Consider the following 20,209-nt stretch of genomic DNA (forward strand, 5'->3'; position numbering starts at 1 on the left):
GGACAAATCTCTATCACCTGCCAGTCCCACAGCTGCTCAGACCCAACCAAGTAAACACAGAGACTTATATTGCTTACAAACTGTATGTCTGTGGCAGGCTTCTTGCTAACTGTTCTTACAGCTTAAATTAATCCATTTCTATTAATCTATACCTTGCCACGTGGCTCGTGGCTTACCGGCATCTTCACATGCTGTTTGTCATTGTGGCAGCTGGCAGTGTCTCTCTGACTCAGCCTTCCACTTCCCAGCTTTATTCTCCTCCTTGTCCCACCTACACTTCCTGCCTAGCCAATGGCCAATCAGTGTTTTATTTATTGACTAATCAGCAACACATTTGCCATACAGAACATCCCACAGCAGGCAGCAAACGTAAGACATGCACAGATTCAAATCAGACAAAAGCCCAGAACTGAGAAGGGGAAGTGGACACAAAATCCAACCCCTAACTAAGAAGCTATTTGCAATTGGTACCAATTGGGATAGGGGAAATCGGTTTATCAAAATGGAGTGTCACTGGGTATATCAACTGCATTTCAGGTCAGTCCCCATGCTCAAGAGTACTCTGGCCAACCAAAAGGAACACTCTCTCTCTCTCTCTCTCTCTCTCATATATATATATGTGTGTGTGTGTGTGTGTGTGTGTGTGTGTGTGTGTGTGTGTGTGTTTCTTATTTTTATATGTGTGTCTGATTTTATTTATTTATTAAGAGAAAGAATATGAAGGGTGGGAGGGGAGCTGGGAGAAGTTGGGGAGGGGACATGATATAATTGAAATATACTGTTGGGCAGGGAATGTCTGATTTAAAGCCTCTGATACAAGGAAAAGAGTTCCAGCACAGACTAAGCTCCAGGACGGAGGGAAAGCCAGGCATTGGCCTTGAATATGCTGATTCTTGCCTAAGTTCCTGCCTCTCCAGCTGTTCTCAGTCTCTTCTTTTTTCTCTCTGCTAACCAGGCTTCCCAATCTCTGTCCTCACGTGGCTGCACCCACACTGGATGGCCAGAGAATGCTTCTTGCTCTCACATTTCTCGTGGTCTTGGCAGTCACCCGCCTGTGCTGCCTGAGCCAAGTACTCTATGCCATTCCTACTGGGTCATCCCATAGCAACCCTGGAAACTGTGATGGCAGCCATCTGAAATGCAACTTGACGCTTGGCCCGCTGACTGGTCACGTGCTAATTATGACTCAGTGACTCTAGTTCTAGCTACAGCGTGTGCTACTGTTGTCAATGTTCTTCAATAATGCCGTCGCCAACAACCACTTTAAACTTTGCGTGATGGAAAATATCAACTATTTATGTAAATAGGAAGGGAATGTGCACTGGCGGGCACCCACCAGACAGCTTTCCAATTACTTTTCAAGTTTACAACCATAAAAAAATAGTCTCATGGTTAGCAAATCACTCTGATACTGCACAGTTACATTTTCGACTAAAGCCATATTCGCAACGTGGCAGTTTTGGCAGCCCAGACTTTCAAGACCACATCCTGCCTGGCTTAGTCGTGACGGACCATTCCATCATTACTGAGCTGACTTAGTCTAAACTCCTGAATCTACTCAAGATATTATGCGTATGCTCCCTCCCTTTAAAATAGAATGTGACTTTAAAAGGTCATAAACATGTTCCTTCTTCAGGGTGCTGCATGCAGACCTCCTTTTCGTCTCTGATAGCAATTTGGCTAGAGAACATGTTTATTGCTTCTGATCTCACCCACAAAAAAGGCCCATGAGGTAACACAGACGGTGCCAGGCTGCCCTAATAATTCATTACACAGCCCATATGTGAGTTTATCTAAACATTTCTTGAAGCTGTTTCTATTTCTAGCTTGTACCAGTTCTGGATAAGCCTGGTGGAGGCCTGGAAAAAACAGAAGAGAATCATGAGGCTGTAGTTAGATAACGGAGCCCACATGCATCCGTGGCTCTCCACTAGGCTCTCCACTGGAGTCCATTGGTCAAATGGACTCCAGAGTTAAGTAGCAAAATTGGTAGTCACATCAGCTAAACCTTTCCCTTTATTGCCAAAGGACTGATCCTCTAAACCAATAAATCCTCACATAGTTAAAGGTAAGTGCATTTCTTAAATACTCCAGATGCCGTAAGATATTTTATACCTCGAAGTTCAATCTAGACTGGTGGCATTAAGGTTTGTTGAAGAGCTATCACAAGCCTCATCTCCAATAACCATCATCTGGACGTTTGTCTTTATTAAGGAGAAGATGAATATTGTGTATGTATGTGGACCTGTGTGTGTGTGTGTGTGTGTGTGTGTGTGTGTGTGTATGTGTGTGTGTGTGCTGTACTATTGCTTCTTTAGGTTAAATATTATAATGAAGATGACTTTGCATTTCCAAACATGCTCCCTAGTGTCACAGCAAATCAAACCTTTAACACTGCCATGAAGCTAATCTACGTCATATTGCTTATGCTTCCATTATCTGAAGCATCGTACACTCAGCCTTGGTGGGGGGAGGATGATGCGGGGGACCCTCCTAGAGAGAAAACTGGGTGACAATTGTCACATGGTAGAAAAATCTATACCAAGCAAAACCAACAAAACCTTAAAAAGTCCCCGAGGATTGTCCCATGACAACAGCAAATGTGAAAACACATAAAAATGACAAACACTTGTGTATTCTGTGTGATCAGATTCAAAGCAACTTGAATTGCATTAGTTAGAAAAGTCTGTAAAATACTGATTGAGTCTCATTTTGTGGATAAATTTGTTGTGATACAAATAGCTTTGAATTAAAATTCATTGGTTATAGCCTGTGTTTACGCTTTTACCACTTAATGATACTGTTTTTTATAAATATATCAAAATAGCTGTCACCCATCAGTACATTCAGTCTTGAACCCCGTGAATTCAAATGGGTTCTGCTGGCATCCCTGGCATCAAATGCAAAGTTGTATGTTCCTAAGAGAGGCATTGTCTTCAACAGAGCTGACTTTTTATAGGTGACACTTTGAGTTTCTCTACTAGAAGATGCAGGCATTTCCATAGTGACTGGAGGGACATGGAGTCTGTCTGTCCAGGTGCTGACTGGGACACTAAAGGTCAGGCAAAGGCCTAAGCTGAGTAATCGAAGTTGACTAAGTTTTTGGTTAATCCCAGAGGGCACTTGACCCTGCAGGTACTAAATACATTTCAGGGCTGAGGCTTTTATGCACAAGGGAAAGAAACCAGAGGGTTGTTTCTCTTCGGCATAGCATTATAGTATCATGCCTATGTGACCATATACATGCAGCTTGCACTGCAGAGCCTGGGTCTCCCCTATCATAGGATGGGTGCTGCACACGCTGCCAGCCTTGCCTGGGATGCTGTTACCTCTAAGGCCATCTCTTCATCATGTGTACTCCGGCTTCCCTAAGACAGCCACCTCCTCAGTCTGGGCCACATGGCTGTAATCTATACATGTATAGAACTCAGACTGTAGACAATCCATATGGTCTATAAATTACTTGTAAACGCATCAGCATACTCAAGGTGTTGGTCTCAATTTTCTCTATGGGAGATCTAAAGCACATATCCAAGCTGTGAGACTTAATACTGAAAGATGGGACAGAGGTCAAATCTCCTCTCCAAACACCACTGCACACAGGCTTCACCCATCTTTACCTCTAATCCACCGCAGACATTCTACTTTAAAATGATGCTTCATGAGTTGTGTTTTCTAAACTATGGGATGGGAGCTGGGGAAGTAGCTTGGACATAGAATACCTGTCTTTGAGAGTGAGACACTAGGTTCCTTGACCAGTACCACAAAACTTAATAAATTAATTAATCATTAATTAATGTCAAGGAGAGATTTCAGTTGCTACAGTGGTTGCCTTGCAAGCATGAGAACCTGAACTCAATCTCCAGAATCCATGTTTCAAAAAGGGAAATGCAGGCTTGGTAGTTGGTGTGTGTCTACAACCCCTGCACTGGAAAGGCAGAGATAGGCAGGTCCTCTATCTTCACACCTATGTGAACGGATGTAAAGGCAGACAGACAGACAGACAGACAGACAGACACACACACACACAGACACACACACACACACACACACACACACACACACACACACACACACACACAGAGGGGGGGTGGGGTGGGGATGAGTAGAAATCACAGAACTAAAGAGAAAGACAGACACCCAAACTGAAAGTTCAGCTCAGGAGACCATCTACTTTGGGTATGAAGGGTAGCAGAGGAGGCTGATGGCTGGAATCTTCCTGATGGAATATCGTCCCACTAATTTCAAGGGACTCTTTCCCACCTTGCACCTTGTCACCGCATCTACAAGCTGGACTGATGTGAGTGTGGTGTGGAGACAGGAATCCATGGTCATTGCCTAAAACCACTCAGTCTCAGCCCCAACCCCAGCCGGACCTCATCTTGACATGACCTTCATGATCTCTGTGCACACGGTTCCAAAAGTGCTGTTTGTTTTTAACAACAAGAGGCTTGGACTTCTTTAAGCATATGGACCAGGTTGTCTGAGGGCATGGTTTCCTTTTCTGTTTGGGTGGTAGTCTACAGGCAAGCGATTGCATGAAAGGATGACTTTTGTAGTAACTGACGTCAAATGGTGGAAAGGTGAGTGAAGGGTACCACATATCTCCAACCACCATGGTGTGTGTGTGTGTGTGTGTGTGTGTGTGTGTGTGTGTGTGTGTGTGTGTGTGTGTGTATGTATGTGTGTGTGTGTGTGTGTGTGTGTGTATGTGTGTGTGTGTGTGTGTGTCTGTGTGTGTGTGTGTCTGTGTCTGTGTCGTGGGGAGACCCTCATCTGCCATAAATAACCCAGTCACTGGGAACTGTCAAATTGTGATTCCTCTCAGTCTTTCTTTATCCATTTATCCAAGGTCAACGTGTCCCTAAATAGGATGGGCTCCAGGAAGGCAGAGACAGTTTCTATTTTGTCTATCTTTTACCACTTTGGTCAAGCACCTAGAATTGCTATTGAGCAGATAATAAATATTTGTCAAATACACATCCTTGAGGGAGCAATTTTTCTGAGCCGGCAGGGGAAACACACTTAAGCTTCCCTGCTTTAGAACGTTGGACTTAATCTTGGCTGCTGAACCGACAACTGTTTGTAATCTGCCCCCTCAAATTCAAATATTTTCCAGTCTCAATATCTTGCACCAGAACTGTAGAGCACAGGGTGTGGGGAATTAATCATAAAAATCCTTCTTCCCTCCCTCCCTCCCTCCCTCCCTCCTTTCTCCTTTCTCCCCACTCTTTCCCTTCTTTCCTCTTTCCCTTCTCACGTCTTTGATTGGAACATGCTAATCGGGCAAGCATGGGTTTAGCAATCACAGGATGCACAACTAAATGTCAGAGGCAGCACTTGATGGATTATTTCTCGTTCGGGTACCATTTTACCAGAGGGAAATAAACCAGCCAGTGGTAACATGTATGTCCTCTCCCAACCCAAGTCTTGTAAAGTAGAAAATCTTATCAGAAATACGTAATCAATTTAAGCTTATTTTATGCAAATTACACCCTATTAAGGAGGCTGTGAACAATCTCTCTAAAAACAAGTTTCTGTGGGCTTTTTTGGCACAGCTGTGATCGACAGTACTAAATGCCAGCAGACTTTGCATATTTAAAATATTTAATGATGGGGAGAAAATATAAAATTAATTATCTTCGTGAGAAAAAAACCTGTCAGACAGCTAATTTATTAAAAACTAGTTTAGAAAATTACTACATAAAACATTTCTAAATAAGAGAAATTGATCTATCTAATAATAGCTACTGGAACTACACCAGTCACACTGAATTCAGATTTATGTTGCGCTCCAGTCCAAATAATAGATGACAAAAATTATACTTCTAATATACAATCAGTTGCCTATGGCAATCTTAGTCAAAAGGAAGGCTCATCAGCCCCTATTCACAGGTCTCAAGGTTTTATACCAGGGCTATTTCAGGGAATTCAGGAAACTTTAATACTTCAACTATGCCTGTAAAGTATATTTATTTTTCTGGAGTGTGCTCCGGTTTCTATGGTTTATTCCGAGACAGCTAGTATCCCACTACCTTATCATTTTCAGCTTTTAGCATTGGAGAGCTCTTCCTGTTTTCAAAACTATGAGCATTAAATAAAGAAATGTGTACAGCATCATTATACATGTGTGAGGTGACCGAAATGGTTAAGCAATGCTGCGTTATTAAAACATCACATTTGTCTGAGACTTTCAACTTCACATAAGGAGCGCACTGTTTGAAAAGAATGAAACTATAAGGTTTTATTGCTTGGAGATATTTATGCACATAGCTCCCTGAAATGGAAAGGCACACACTTTATCGCCCTGCTTCCATAACTCAAAACTGTTGAATAGATTTAGTATTTTTTTTAATGAATTAAAACCAGACCTGGGCAATTTAAGCTCCAAAGCTGGCGATTTCCATAATGTGTAAGGAGAAAATGGTGATGATGGAGAAGCCACCAGTGTGAGCTGTGGGTTCTGAGAAACCAGGACATGGAGTGCCAGCGTAAGACCTGGGTTAAGAGTGGGGGATGCAAGCCAAGTCAAATGATGGAGAGCAGAGGGGGAGCGGTCGGCCTCCTAGATTCCAGAACATTCTTCTTCAAAATGGAGGCGGTCCATAGCAGGGATCTCTTCTTGGGAACCTAAGATGGAAAAAGTTAACTTTAACTTGCCATTGCCTCAGTCCCCAAGAATTGCTATTTCTCGGCTTGTAGAGACTGATCCCAAAATTGAGCACTCTGGCCTCTTTTTGTCTTATCTTACCAATAGGAGAGCGGGCAGTGCACCTCTAAGGCTGTGTTAGTTTGCCTAAAGTTTCACGGCTGACCTCATGCTCCTTTGTCACACCAGCCTTCATGTGCAGTTCCATCCTCGACTTCTCAGGAGGATACTGTGCTCATCTGGACTCCTGAAAGTGAAAGGTCCAGAACCTTCAGGAAGAATTCCCACACTGCAGCTTAACACATTCCTTTCATTCTGGCTTTAAAAAGTGCCGAAAGGAAGGCCTGGATTTCCATCTCCTCTAATTCCTTTGGTAAGTATTTGTTTCATGCCCTCTGCGGGGAGACATGGAAATAAAAACATAGAGCAGAGTGAAATCATAACAAAAAAGCAAGATCCTGGGGGAGAGATGCACGTGCGGCACAATGAGAATCTTGCAGATATGCACTACATCACTGGTAGCATACAGGCAATAATCACCTTTTGCGTGATTGAATAGGAAAGGCTTTGCGGCAGAAGCTGCCACCAGCTGAGCAGGGCTATTAGCAAGCTGTTGGGTCCTAGGCTGCACCAGGCTAGGATGTCTTTGGGAAACATTTGCTCTTCTAACCCCCTGCTTTCTTCCTGCTCTGCAGTCTTTGGATCCCAATCCGGATCCTACATTCACATCCTGTCTAAGACCAGAGCTGCGTGCTCTCTTGCTAATACCAGAGAAAGCAACATGCCATCAAACTGACTTGGTCCCCATGCTCATTCACATTTGCCCCAGTTCCACTGCCACTCCTTATTGACAGCTTATGATGCACCCATGATTACAGAATTGCAGAGACATGCATAGTATATTGCTTTATTTCAACACTTGTTTTTGTAAATATACACTTGTACTCTGGGCACTCCTCTATGTTGCAACCTTATATTCATAGCGCCTTTCCCTAGCCCATTAGTAGAAATCCTGCATCATTTTTATTCTGTGCTAAATGTGTTGTGTGTGCATCTGTATAGAGAGGTAGTGTGTGCTGGCAGTGTGCACTCTACCATCTGCCAGTTTAGTCCCTTGAGACAAGGTCATCACTATGCTTGAGGCTTGCCACTAGGGCTAGGCTGGCTGCTCATTGAGTTCCCAGGATCCACGTGTCTCTGCCCTCCACAACACTGGCTGGGTTACATGCACATACTTCCTCACCCAGCTTTTATGCGAGTGCTTGGAATTTGAACTCAGGTCCTTGTGATTATACAACAAGCACTCTTACCCACTGAGGCATCTCCTCAGCCCCCTGCTCATTCTTTTAATGGCAATACAATATTTCATGGTGGAGACACATTGAATTTGCCATCCATTGCTATCAAAAGCTAGAAACTGGCCTCCAATTTATTTTTCTCTTTGCTGCAGTTGAATAATAATGTATTTATATCCTTAGATATTTTTACTTCTCTGTTGTTGATTTCCAGGAATGAAGTTGTTAGGTAGAAAACACTCTCTCTCTCTCTCTCTCTCTCACACACACACACACACACACACACACACACACACAAATTTTAATAGATATTTCCAGGCAGGTTGCTTTCAAAAACTGTTTTAATTCACACTACCAATGTGTGAGAAAATATTCTTTCTGTATTCCTGTCAGTAACAGATGTTTGTACTTTTTTTTTCAATTTTTAGGAATTGCTTCCTTATTTTGAATCTATTTAAATATTTAACTATATAAGACATTTGCGTGATTCCAGAATCATATTCCTGCAATCAACTGTATTCAAAGAAGCCTAAGTCTTGCCAACATCCCAACATCCTACAGCTTTCTTTTCTCATACCTCATAACATTTATTAACTTTTCCAAAGTATTTTATTTTTAATTGTGTGTGTGTGTGTGTGAGTGTGTGTGTGTGTGTGTGTGTGTGTGTGTGTGTGTGTGTGTGTGTGTCTATGTGTGGGTATGTTTACATGAGTTAAAGGTGCTCTTAGAGACCAGAGGTATTGGACATCCTTGAAGTTGGAATTACAGGGAGTTGTGAGCCACCCAACATGGGTGTTTGGAACCACACTTGGGTCCTCTGAAAGAGCAGGAAGTACTCTTAACCACTAAGGCATCTCTCCAGCCCTACTTTATCCTTTTAATCCTTTGCCTTTCACAAAATCTACCATTCCATATTGGTTTCTTTCCCCTTTTAACTTACGATATGTCTTGTTTCTCATCTATGTGGACATGGATGGCAACCTTCCTTGTTGTTCCTATGGATACCAAGCATCGTGCTACATGAAGCCATCCTATGTTACTCAACAAGTTTTCAATTAATGAGTATCAAGGTCAGTTTCAGTCTTCCACTATTCTAAAAAATGTCACTGTGAATAATCTTTCACGTAAATCATCTTAGATTTTCCAGCATATTTTAGGCTACGTTCCTAGAAATTAGACTGCTATGTAAAGGGCATATTACATGAATATATAATTATGCAATTGTCTCGTTATTACTAGTACCCTTCCATTGGAGTTATACAACATTTCCTTTCTACCAGAAATAAAACAGTGACAGCTTTTGCAATATTTCCAAAATTTTGCGCTTGTAAAGCCATAGATTTTCATCAAGCCAACACACGAAAAATGATGGTTTCATTTCATTTGTGTTTCTTTGTTAGTGAGATTGTGAATTTTCTCGTGTATTTTAAATTCCATTCATTAACAGCCTTGGGTCTGGAGGTTGTTGTTTTGTTTGTTTGTTTTTTAAGAATTATTTTTTCACGTACTTTTGTCCATTATTCTCTTGGATAGTTGTGTTAAGCTTGCCCCGCTTTGCCATGCAGGGCAGTGGACCCCAGCAGGGGCGCTTGGGGTCTGACCATGTGGGTGCCATGCAAATCCACAAGAGCCTATTAAAGGATATCAGGGATTTATTAAGATATAAAATGGGGATAATACACTCACGGATACAGAACAAAGCGGACTGCTTATCCTGCTGTCGTGGTCCTCCGTTCCGCCCAAGGGTGATGGGAACCCACAGTCTGGTCTCCGAACACTCAAGAGAGAGCAAGTACACACCCATGCCCCCTCCTCAGTTTTAACCTGTCACATACCCAGAAACGGCCTCGGCCATCGGACCAGATAGCCCAAAGGTCATCGGTTGAATTGGAACGAATTCTCACAACAGTTTTGTCTCCTGTCAACCTTTTTTAGCATTATGCAATTTAGTGATCAACCTTTTTTTTTTGTTTTGTTTTTGTTTTTTGTTTTGTTTTGTTTTTTCGAGACAGGGTTTCTCTGTGTAGCTTTGCGCCTCTCCTGGAACTCACTTGGTAGCCCAGGCTGGCCTCGAACTCACAGAGATCCGCCTGGCTCTGCCTCCCGAGTGCTGGGATTAAAGGCGTGCGCCACCACCGCCCGGCGGTGATCAACCTTTTGTGATTGGAATTTCAAATAATTTTAAATCTTGCCGTTTGTGACTTGAGAGCTGCCTGGCATCAAGACAGAACATCCCAGTGCTTCTGTCTAGACCAGGATTAGAGGTCAAAATCTGAAGAATTGTTTCCACTGGCTGTGTGATGCCTTTGCACTATCATGACTTTTCAAAAGCTTCAACTCAAACCGTGCATACGTTGGAGAACACTGGAGGACCATCTGAGCAGCTAAGGCTGCTACCCACAATGTCTCTCTGTCTATGGAACTGAATGCTCAAGTTATCTGCTCCAGACATACAGTGTTGAGGTAGGTGTGGGATAACAATTACGTACATTTACATTCAAATAGGGATCAAAATGGAAAGTAAAGCAGCCGCCTGTAGTGCAAATTGAGGTGAAATTCTCTCTGGGTAAACTTCCACGGGTGTCACATTTTCTGCGGGTTTTCAACTTGACCCTCTGCTCTGTACTTCACCCTCTATGGTCTTGGTTCTGCCCTCTAGTGAATTCTTCCTGCTGCGTGAAAACAGGTCCTGCCATCTCAGCTGAGCAGTTTTATAACCTCTTTCCTGTCAAAAGAGTGTTGAACCTGAGAGCCTGGTTAACCTCTTGGAATTCTCAGCTCAACTTGTAGTGTTTCCGCAAATGCAAAAACTCACCAAGCTTTTGTTCCGTACTCAGTGGCTGTTCAGTCCTTTATATCTTGTGTAGGATATTTCACCTCTGTCTTTGGCTTCTGCTGAGATGCCTGAGAGACATTGTCCAGAAGTTTCTAGGGTTCTTCAGCCTGATGGAGATAATCTGCGATTCCTAATTTCATTATTGAGTATTTCAACCTTCTGATCCTTCAGAAATACAGCAAGGGAATCCCGTAAAATATTTCACAATCCCTATCCTTTTCTTTATGTCATACTGTCAGAAGTATTTTCTTAATTTCTGCATCATCTGCTATCTAGAAAAATTGAAGAGTTTCAAATAATGCTTTACCTCCTAAAATCACAAACAGAGAACGATGATGAGTTCATGATGTTTTGAGAAATCTACAGCTAGAGATGTGATCCAGTGGGTGAAGTATTTGCCATGAAAACAGGAGGGCCTGGGGTTGGTCCCCAGAAGTCACATAAAAGCCATGTATGGCAGCATGTCTGCCACTCTGGCTGTAGGGACCCAGACCTGGAGCTCATTGGCCAGCCACTGAATCAATAAGCTGCAGGTTCAAAGAGAGACCCGGGTTTAAAGGACTATAGAGTGGATGGAGAGATTGAGGAAGACATCCAACAGTGACCTTGAGCCTCTATTGGTATTAGGCATTCAGACAGCACATGAACACTTATGCACATTCACACGCACACACACATACATACACACACACACACACACACACACACACACACACACACACACACACACAAAGTGCATACACCTCTTGGGGAGGAATTTCAAGCTTATTTCACCAACTTTGGAAAACATCTAAGTCAATGATTCTCAACTAGGAGTAATTTTGCTCTCTGGGAGATACTTGGTAATGCTTAAATAGCTCTGTGGTCCTCACGCTGGGGAAGAAGCAGTAGATGACACAGATTTCTGGAAGGTAGAGACCACAGATCTGCTAGACATCTGCCAGACAAGGCAGCCCCTGTCTCCTAACAAATAGTTAGCTGCTCTCAAGTCTCAGCATTGTTGATGTTGAGACATTCTGACTTAGACAAACCCTTGTATTTTGAGACTGAATATACTTGGACCTGCAGAAGTGAAGGGGGATGCTCTTTAGATGCTCTGAGATCAGAGCTGATTCCCAGCAGCCATTACTCCCTGCTTTCCAACCATTCACTGGCCACAGCTCCCTCAATTGGCACTTGACACATAGACAAGCAGGCAGGCAACTCATTTCAAGAATATTGTAAACATTTTTCACTCTTAGCAGTTTGAGCAAGCTGCTGTATTTCAAAATCAAGAATAATGGTAATGATCACTCCCCATTGGTGCATGGAGAACACTCAGGAATCTCAGCCTTCACCATGCCACTCAGCTTGGCAGTGATTGGCAGTCTTTGATCTGCTTTTACAACCCTGATAATCCAGGATGCCTTTTCCCTTGCACATCATTTTTGCCAATATAGACAATCTAGATTCACAATTAAGGTCTGTTGAAAATGTCAAGTAGTCCTACCTCTTCTGATAAAATGTGGATCCTGAAACTACACTTACCTTTTTTACCATGGACTATTTTTCCTCCTAAGAACTTTTCCTCCTAGTAAGTGATGGGTAGGCCTGTGAACTGGCTCTGTGGGCAAAGCACTTCCTGCACATAACCCTTGCAAAGCCCTACATGGTGGGTCTGGATCCCTAGTGCTCCTACAGTAAGACATGAGACAAAGGCAGAGACATGAGACTCCCTGGTTAGCCTGGCAAACGGTATCAAACAACAAACACTGTCTCAACCAAAGCAGAAGGCAAGAGCCAACACCCAAGAGGAGACTACTGTCATATTTACAAGAACTGTGAGACTGACTAATGGAATCAAACACCCATAGTGATAATCAAAAAGGAGGTCCTTAGTAGGCATTTGCTCTGTTTTGTTTTGTTTTCTTAATCTCTTGCTTGCTTGATAAAGGCAAATTCATACACTCTGCACATGAATATTCTCAAATAAGTACAAAGCAAAGTATCTGCTATCATACAATTACATCCAATGGCCTCCTTTGCCAGGAAGATTTTTTTTTTCCAGTAGCTAATAGTGTTCCCTCTCCAAGCATAATATTTACTCCCCGTTTCCTGCACTTGTCAGCTGAAGCATTATGACAGAGGCAGGACTTTGATTTTTGTTCTGTTTTGCTTTTCCCCTCCTACAAAGAGGGAAACCCTAAATGGCCTTTTCTCAATCTTCAGAAGGAAAATGTATCCACCAAATGCTAGAGAGTGTTGTATTATTGTTGTTCTGGAAAAAAAAATCGATGAACTTTCTACTGTCATGATTATACTTCAGAACGATCGGAAAAGTGGTGGGTTCAGGCTGCTGTCTAAGTCTCATATCAAAAGAATGAAACCTTAAGGGAATTAGAAGTTTGATCCAACCGAATCAGAATTTTTTTCCAGGCATCTCTTGTTCGTATTTGTGTTTTTCCTGTCAGCTTGGGAAAAGCTACCCCATTTGGAAACTCAGTTGTCTAGGAAGGGGCAGCGCCACGCATGAGCCCTGCTCATTCTTTATATTTATAAAGCTATTCCAAGTTGCAGCTTTTGTTTAACTGTTTTCTTCGGTTTGCTCATTCTTCAGTTAACAACCTCGGAGCCACTGATTCTTTCTAAGAATCTAGCATCTTAGGGGAGTTGCAATGGAAGGTGGGGATCTTAGAAATGTAAACAAAAATTATACAAAAGAGGCACAAAATGAGTGCCATTCGTTCAACGTACTGCCAGGGTTGCAGGGGCCACACTGTTCTTTGTAGAATGACCATAGACTTCTAACATGCAGTCATCCATCATAGCTTACAAACTCAGGGATGTCGAGAATAAATTATTTCTTTGTATTGCTCTTAAAAAACATCATACTGCCTGCAGAGCATAGGAAAGATGGATAGACTGACAGACACCGACAGATGGCTCTTGAAGGTATTTCTTCGGCTCAATGCAGTTTCTATGGTACTGTACGGGTGATCACTCAGGTACCCATCTTGGTCAAGGCCAAGCAGTCAAGCACTGGCGTGAACTTGCTCTTCAGAGCAATTGAACTTGGCTACTTGCCTTAGTGATGCTCAGATATCCGAAAGCAGATGACAGGGCACCTGCTCCTCCACATCAGTCAGTTGGGCTTCCTAAGTGGGTCAAGGACTCTCTCTAATATTCTTGGACCGTTCACAGAAAAGATGCCATGAGAATTAGCATGAAATTCAGCTGCACTTGAAGGGATCTGTCTGAAATTAGGGTTGCTCGGGCTAATGCCTTGAGCACACCAGGGATTCCAAATTCTAACCCCGATTCTGAAAAATCACTTAGAAGAATTTCACTAATGGCGCCACTTCTTTTAACTCTGTCCTGTCTTTCTTATGAGTGAGGGAAACGCTACAGCTTCCCAGAGGGTGATGTGAAAAGTCTAAACAGGGCCAGTGAGAGGGTGCAGTTGGGTAAAGCCCTTGCTCTGTGAAATTGCCAACCTGAGTTCAATTCCTGGAACCCACAGTGGAGGAAGAGAGCTGACCCTTGAAAGTTGTCCTCCAACCTCCGTATGCTCAGTGTGACATGTGTGTGCATGTGAGCACACGTTTACACACACACACATAATCATAAGTACACATCATATACACACTAATGCACATGCATCATACATACACATAATAATAAATAAAATATCTTCTAAAGTCAAAATAAAATGTCCTTTGTATGAAACAAAGATTTGAATGATGCTTGATATGCCCAGGCCATGTGTGTGGTGGCACATGTCTATAATCTCAGCACATTGGATGTGGATGCAGGAAGTCCAGCATGAGCTATAGGGACCCAGTTTTTTTTTTTTTTTTTGTTTTGTTTTTTTTAAAGATGCTTGCTAGGTTTGAGTATATTTTGTCCCCTCTGAAGTGTGTGTCAACATTTGATTGCCACATGATAAAGTTGGAAAGTGCAGCCTTTAAGAGGTGACCAAGTTGTGAGGGGGCTAGTGTCTCTTTCAAGTGACTGAGTCAGTTCTCATAGTAGTGAACAGGTTCACACTCTCAAGGGACTGGATTAATCATTATGGTGGTGACTTGTCATAACACAAGGCTTGCCCTTATGCTCTGTCTCCTCTCCACTAACACACTGGCCCTTTGCTTCTCCACCATCCTGCAAAGAAGCATGATGCTCTTGCCAGATGTGGCCTCACAGTCTTGTATGTCCTACTCTCTGAAAGCACAAGCCTAATTAGCCTCCTCTTAGAGATTGCCCAATTCGACTCAATACATTTGGTTATAGCAGCAGAAAATGGGCTGAGATGATGCTCAAGTAGATTGTTTATAATGGCTTCAAGCACTAAGAGCAGCAGCTGGATTCACTGAAATAAGACTGGGTGCTCAAAGAGACAGTGTGTTTTCTCTCCTCCCTGACCCCTTTCTCTTCTCACACTGAGTGGGAAGGAGAGCCTTGAGCACCCGATTGACACCTAGTGAAGAGAGAGAGAGCGAGTGAAAAGTGGCTGGCCCTTCTTATGGTTGCTAAGAACCATTGATATTGGTTACTCCATTTGGGGGACAGATAGTGAAACATTTTCATTGGCTCTAATTTCAGGAAAGTTGGGTCAAAAGCAATGGTGGGGTGGAGTTGGGAGACAGAGAGCAGAAGTGCAAAGGAGGTCCAGACAGAGCAAATGTTATGATCCACCTGTGAGAAAAGAGTAAGTCTGATGGACATGAAGGAGAAGTTGGGGTGCAGGAGGTGGAAGGCTGGGGTATTCTTTTGTGTTTGGCATGCACTAACAATATATGCTTTGCGCCTAAGAAAATGTCTTTGGGGGAGCTCACTTCCTGCCTCCTTGCTCTACCCATCTGGATCTGAGCCTCAGCTCTAATACTCTCCTCTGTCCCCAGCACCTAGACTCTGACCTGTTCCCCACTCCAGTCCAGAGGAAGCCATGCTTCACAGAAGGCAGCTCGTCACTTCTCAGGATTCACAGGTCAGAGCTGTGTTTGCTAAACAGATTCCCTCAGAGGCCTTGAATACACCTTTTAATAGCTTTTAATGTTTCTATATCAACACTGGAGACACTAAGGGAGAAATAAATGTATGTAGAATAAGATGTAATTGCCTAACAGCGTGAATAAAGTATGACACACCTAAACAATGTTCAAGCATTTTATCTGGAAGGCAAAAGAAACAACCTTTTTATTTAGTGGAAGTTTAAGGGAAGAAATGCTTTTCAGTCATATGAACTTATCCTTTGAGCTTTGATTTCTAAATTTGGAATAGAAATAACTATCTCTCTGTCACATACACCAAAACATTTTTAAGGTGAGGAATAGAAAAAAAGAAAAGAGAAAATGACTTCTCTCTCTATTTGTGTGGGTGTTTTTAAAAACAGTCATCACTTCGATATGAAAGTGTCACTGTAACTGCACCGGATGACAAATTTCATTTTAATTTCCTTATCTAGTCACATATTTGAATAGTGTTAACAAGTCATTTCTACTCTGACCCAATAGAGACAAGCACAAAAATTCAAAACCATAAGAAAAACAAAGAATTGCATTTTTTTTTTACAATATTTCCTCCCCTGAGAGACACCCCACTTCTGGGAACGAGTATGTGCTATGTATGACTCTATTTGTACCTGGTACTCACTGCACGAGCTGAACTCTCAGGCTCTTCATTCTAGGATGGGTACCTGGTGCTCACTGCACGAGCTGAATTCTCAGACTGTGCATTCCAGGATGGGCTGCATGTTACACCAGCCCAGTGACAGTAGGCTCCCCTCCCTCAGTCACACATTCCCAATCACCAGCACAGCATAAGCCAGGAATGGTGGCACACGCTTGGAAGTAGGAGGATTAGGAGTTCGAGGTCATCCTCAACTCCATAGTGAGTTGGAGGCCAGCCTAGGTTACATAAAACCATGTCAGAAAGGGAGGCTAAAGGGAGGGACAGAAAGGAAAGTCAAGTCTAAACTACAAATGCTTCTAAACCTACTTCTTCATAAAGCCATCGCAAGCTCAAAAGAAGTCAAAAGAGATCAGCCATGCTCTTGTACATTTCCATTAGCCTTGGCTTGGGCAGAATCATCAACACAAAGATTATTATAAAAGAATGAATTACTATTGACTGCCTTTATCTTGACTTCTGTAGTTTTTTCAAATTAAAGACATTTTCATTACATTTATTTAGCATGTGGGTGTGCACACAATGATATGAGTGAGGAACTCGGAGGACCACTGGTGGTAGCCAGTCCTCTCCTTCTCGAAGGCAGGTCCCCAGACTCAGCTGCTCAGGCTCATCACCAATCTCCTTTATCACCTGAGCCATGCCAGCCTTGTTTTGCATAATGTACCAAACACCTGTGTCCAAACACTATTAGCAATGTAGTACACTCAGTGTTGGGTTTTACCCCTCACTATGGCCTCATCCTAGAGCTATATGTAGCCTAAAGATGCTGGCTGGACATGCAAAGGACCATCATACCATGCATCTCCAGGTTAGGAGAAGATAAAAATTCAAATACAGTTTGTACTAATTGTATGCTGCTTTTGTGCCACCTCAGAATCATATGCTGAGCCCCATTAAATCTGGGACTTCCCTCAAAGGGAACCCCAAGCTGAAAGAAAATAGTCAAAGAAAGTAAGATGTTTAGGGAGGTGCTGGAGAGGAAGACAGCTCTGTGGGAAGTCAGAACACTGCCTGAAAGACAGGAGAGATGAAATATGAGAAAGGGCTGGTGAAGCCAAACAGACCAGAAGGGGTTTGGTTTGATTCTCATGGAGGGGGTGATGAAGAGACCCATGGGAACTGGGGGTAGGACAAAGCCTTCAAGGGAGACAGGGAGATTCGGAGAGCTGGCATCTACTATGTTGAGGACACTTCTAGGGAGGGGCCAGGGAGCACAACTTTGAAAGTTGGGGCAAGCGGAATGAATGAATGAATGAATGCCACTCAGCCCTAACCATATTCTTAATGATAAATGCAAGGCCTAAATTTATTCCTGGACAAATATTTCTTCCCTCTAACCATATGGTGTTCTGAACACCCATTGGGGTATCTGAATACAAATTGAATAGAAGACCCAAGGCTAGTTCTCACCACAAATTCCCATCTTTGCAGACCTTGGTGCTCAGAAGAACACTCAGAGGGTGGCTTTGAATAAAACCTGCATCATCCACTCAGGAATCTTCTCTGTGGGGTGTCTGGGTTTGTTCCACCAACATCCCACCTCTACAATATCAGAATATTTCTTTCCGTTATAACAACTTGGAGAGCTTTAGCAGACTCAAACCAAAGGCAAATGACTGTGAGGGATTAGAAGCGGGAGGGAAGAAACTGGAGCATGTTTTTATCCAAACCACAGATGCTCGACCATCTCTTACGACTCGCTGGAAAATAAATAAAGCCATATTGCTGTTTAATATTCCGGGGATTACAGGACTGTTATGTGATCCCTGTGACCCAGTAGCTGAGGTATGTCATCCATTTAAATGATGCCGGTTTATTACATAGCGTTTTGTAGGTGGGCTGGGGTCGTTGGGCCTGGTGCCTTCACAGCTTGGCCATCTTTCAAGTCACAGCCCGCATTTTCACTGCCCAAAATATTTCATCTTCTGTTCTCATCGTTAAGTTAGTGAACATGAAAATATGATGTCTGTTCATTTCCACCCTCCAACTCTTTAACCTAATTTATCTTCTTGAAATTTCTCAGGTCCGTTCTCCCCCAGCTCTCTCCATCTTCCCCTACTTGATGCTTACGCAATGAATCAGTTATATTGATGCTCAAAACTTTGCTTTTGTCGCTGTGTGCTTGTCGCTGTGTGCATGTGTTTGTGTGTAGGCAGGTATGTTTGTGTGTGTGTGTCTGTGTGTGTGTGTGTCTGTGTGTGTGTAGGTGTGTATGCACACATGTGTGTGTGCATGAGTGGGGGAGCCACAGGACAACCTCAGGTGTCCTTCTTCAGGTGATGCTCACCTTCCTTTTTTTTTTTTTTTTCAGTTTTTCGAGACAGGGTTTCTCTGTGTAACTTTGCGCCTTTCCTGGAACTCACTTGGTAGCCCAGGCTGGCCTCGCACTCCCGAGTGCTGGGATTAAAGGCATGTGCCACCACCGCCTGGCTCACCTTCTTTTTGAGGTGGGGATTCTCACTGGCCTAGAACTTGCCAAGTAGGCTAGCCTGGCTAACCAGTGTCACCAGAGATCCACGCATCTCTGTTTTCCCAATGAATGCCACCAATCCTGGCTTAAAATCAATCAATCAAACAAACAAAAAACAATAACAACCCCCCCCCCATAAATTCTGGAAATGAAACTCAGGTCCTTGAAGGTGACACGCTTTCCCAAGTAAACTGTCTCCTAAGCCGCTATGTTCATTTTGGGGAACTGTTTTCCTCAGAAACGAATCTGTTCAATTTCTAAAAGTTCTTCATTTAGCTGGTTAATTCCTTGTTGCTCTTCCCACCGCACGAATCTGATGCTCTTCTTGTAGGAGGAGTTTCACTAACACGCCTTCGTGTCAACTTGTGCGGAGGCTCATCACCCTAACCTCCATTGCGACGCTATTTTCATTTGACGGGTCCTCATACCCTTTTCCATCCACGTATAGATAGTGATGACTCCATAGATCATCTTTATGTCACCTGTCAGAGAAGCATTAACTCACCCGTGCTTTGCGGCTCCTGCAGAGTCTAGATGCTGCCAAAGCAGAGGCTGGCTTCTTGATTTACCAACTCGCTTTCCCCAAGGCTCCTCCCTGGGAAACCTCACCCTGGAGGACTTTTATTTTAAAAGGAAATCGAGCAGCTTGGCAAGGGCCTTGGCTTTGATGGCTCAGTGGGAACACATTGAAGGAACGTGTTATAGAGTGGGAGACATATATTCCTTTTATGTGCGGCGGATAATGAGGTATACTGATTAGTCTAACTCACTGAGGCAAATCGCTACATAGTTTTAAAAGGTCTCCTCTTCAGTGCACAGTAATTAAATTAAAGTTAAAATACTGTAATTATTTAGAACCAGGATGCCACTTTTTTTTTTACTGACTTTGTGAACTTATAGGCTCAAATAAATGCAAAGATAAAATGGCATAGCACAAGCTGGCTATATATTATCTTGTCTATCTTGGATTTAGAATTAAATTACTCTGGAGTTCAGAGGTTAATAAGAAACACAAGATCTATCCTCTGTATAACGGTAGCTTTATTTTGGCTGAATTGAAAATATCAATAGAGAAGAGTAATTTGACTATGTACACAGAGGCATGAAGCTTTAATGTACACACAGGTATATATGTCATACTGGAGCTCTTTCCTCACGAAAGGTCTCCTATGCAGCAAGAACTATGCATTATACGCCCTGTGTGCTTGGGGCCCACATCCAAACCACAGGACCAGACAGCCATTACTGAAATTATTTTAGAGACAGACATGCCATTCACTACTAATTCCTTC

The 20,209-nt window shown here is 42.9% G+C and overlaps 1 long non-coding RNA gene across 3 annotated transcripts in view; it reads right to left on the reverse strand.

Annotated features, from left to right (window-relative positions):
* LOC128117733 (uncharacterized) overlaps nucleotides 1-19,531 on the reverse strand; it is a 120,510-nt gene extending 100,979 nt beyond the window's left edge. For 2 of the 3 annotated variants that reach the window (XR_008220894.1, XR_008220893.1), the window contains exon 1: nucleotides 19,423-19,531. This is a non-coding gene — a long non-coding RNA (uncharacterized LOC128117733). Of the gene's footprint in view, nucleotides 1-5,796; nucleotides 6,631-6,751; nucleotides 6,897-19,422 lie in introns of those variants that run through there. The other variant, XR_008220895.1, reaches the window with a different exon arrangement.
* Between the last annotated feature and the right edge of the window lie 678 nt (nucleotides 19,532-20,209).

The sequence above is a fragment of the Peromyscus californicus genome, unplaced genomic scaffold, assembly GCF_007827085.1.
Source record: "Peromyscus californicus insignis strain IS unplaced genomic scaffold, ASM782708v3 Scaffold_21__1_contigs__length_65335640, whole genome shotgun sequence".
Taxonomy (NCBI): Eukaryota; Metazoa; Chordata; class Mammalia; order Rodentia; family Cricetidae; genus Peromyscus; species Peromyscus californicus.